Source organism: Hippoglossus stenolepis, chromosome 11, assembly GCF_022539355.2.
Source record: "Hippoglossus stenolepis isolate QCI-W04-F060 chromosome 11, HSTE1.2, whole genome shotgun sequence".
NCBI classification, from domain to species: Eukaryota; Metazoa; Chordata; class Actinopteri; order Pleuronectiformes; family Pleuronectidae; genus Hippoglossus; species Hippoglossus stenolepis.
The window spans coordinates 25388420-25391086 of NC_061493.1; positions in this window are offsets into that span (position 1 = coordinate 25388420).

Sequence of the window (2667 nt, forward strand, 5' to 3'; positions counted from 1 at the left end):
CAGTGCCTTGCATAAGTATTCACCCCTTTGGACTTTTCTACATTTTGTCATGGTATAACCACAGATTAAAATTTATTTCATCGTGAGTTTATGTAATGGACCAACACAAAATAGTGCATCATTTGGAAGTGGGAAATATTACATGGATTTCACAATTATTTACAAATAAAAATCTGAAAAGTGTTGAGTGCATATGTATTCACCCCTTTACTGTGAAACCCCTAACAAAGATCTGGTGCGACCAATTGCATTCACAAGTCAAATTTGCAAGTCACATAATTAGTAAATAGGGTCCACCTGTCTGCAATTTAATCTCAGTATAAATACACCTGTTCTGTGACGGACTCAGAGTTTGTTGGAGATCATTACTGAACAAACAGCATCATGAAGACCAAGGAGCTCACCAAACAGGTCGGGATAAAGTTGTGGAGAAATATGAAGCAGGGTTAGGTTATAAAAAAATATCCAGAGCTTTGAACATCTCTCTGAGCACCATAAAATCCATCATAAGAAAATGGAAAGAATATGGCACAACCGCAAACCTACCAAGAGGAGGCCGTCCACCCAAACTGAAGAGTCGGACAAGGAGAAAATTAATCAGAGAAGCAACCAGAGGCCCATGGTTACTCTGGAGGAGTTGCAGAGATCCACAGCTGAGGTGGGAGAATCTGTCCACAGGACAACTATTAGTCGTCTACTCCACAAATCTGGCCTTTATGGAAGAGTGGCAAGAAGAAAGCCATTGTTGAAAGGGATCCATAAAAATCCCGTTTGGAGTTTGCCACAAGCCATGTGGGAGACACAGCAAACATGTGGAAGAAGGTGCTCTGGTCAGATGAGACCAAAATTGAACTTTTGGCCTCAATGCAAACGCTATGTGTGGCGAAAACCAACACTGCCCATCACCCTGAGCACACCATCCCAACAGTGAAACATGGTGGTGGTAGCATCATGCTGTGGGGATGCTTCTCTTCAGCAGGTACAGGAAACTGGTCAGAATAGAGGGAAAGATGGATGGAGCCAAATACAGGAAATCCTTGAAGAAAATCTGATGCAGTCTGCAAAAGACTTGAGACTGGGGCGGAGGTTCATCTTCCAGCAGGACAATGACCCTAAACATACAGCCAGAGCTACAAAGGAATGGTTTGGATTAAAGAATGTTAATGTCTTAAAATGGCCCAGTCAAAGCCCAGACCTCAATCCAATAGAGAATCTATGGCAAGACTTGAAGATTGCGGTTCACAGACGGTCTCCATCCAATCTGACTGAGCTTCATCTTTTTTGCCAAGAAGAATGGACAAACCTTTCCATCTCTAGATGTGCAAAGCTGGTAGAGACATACCCCAAAAGACTTGCAGCTGTAATTGCAGCGAAGGGGGTTCTACCAAGTATTGACACAGGGGGTGAATACTTATGCACCCAACAGATGTCAACTTTTTGTTGTCATTATTGTTTGTGTCACAATAAAATTTATTTTGCACCTCCAAAGTACTATGCATGTTTTGTTGATCAAACGGGAAAAAGTTTATTTAAGTCTATTTGAATTCCAGTTAGTAACAGTACATAATGGGAAAAAGTCCAAGGGGGGTGAATACTTATGCAAGGCACTGTATGTCCTCAGCAATTAACAAGTGCTTTTATTTTAGTTCACATTGATCTAATTTCTTGAGGCAGCAAGTCATAAATGTAGGAATCATTTCAAAAAGCCAACGACAGCCTGGGGATGTGATAGTTTTCTGATCATTCATGAATTAAAAAACAGTTTTCTTTGTCAAAGATAAACAACAAACAGGAGGAAACAGTGCATTTGATGGGGACTATTTTCACTGGGGATTAATCTATAATTGATGCTATTGTGATTGTTTGGGCGCAGTGGGGGATGGTATATGGGGTTCAGTCAAATGAATGTGTGTGTGTGTGTGTGTGTGTGTGTGTGGGTGGTGTGTGTCACAAACAAGACTAGATCCTGTAACCAATAGAAATTTGCCTGCTGAGATGAATCTCAAAATAGAACCGAGAAACCTTTGCGTGTGCACGTGTGTGTGTGTGTGTGTGTGTGTGTGTGTGTGTGTGTGTGTGTGTGTGTGTGTGTACATGCATGCATTATCAACGGACCAGGATCCTGCAGCCAGTAAAAATTTGCCTACAGAAGAGATTCCAAAAATAGAACAGGATAACCTTTGATATTCAATACTGCTGAGGTCCTATCATACCAACACACACACAGCACACACACACACACACTTCTTTGTCCCCTGCTCCAACTTTAACCATCACAACTCTGTGACTAATCCTAATTCAAACCCTGAAATCACTTTTTAACCCTCAAACACTGAGGACCGGCCAGAACCTATGTTATCTATGCTCAAACTAGTCCTCACAAAGATATAAGCCCCCACACACACACACAGTGTGCACCTGTGCTTCAGGTGGAGACGTCAGTCAGGTGATATTTACCTTGAGGGCTGAGACCGAGACGGTTAAACTACTGACAAAGGCATAAATCACACAAAGGAGTTCAACTCTCCTTTACAGCGGTTCCTCTCGTCTCCACTGACACGACAGTTCACAGTAGTTTTACAAAACAGTGATGAAAATAAAGTCTCACTAACCACGAGATGGTTAAAATGCAGAAGGAGAAAGCCTCACAAGTTGGATGATAACTTT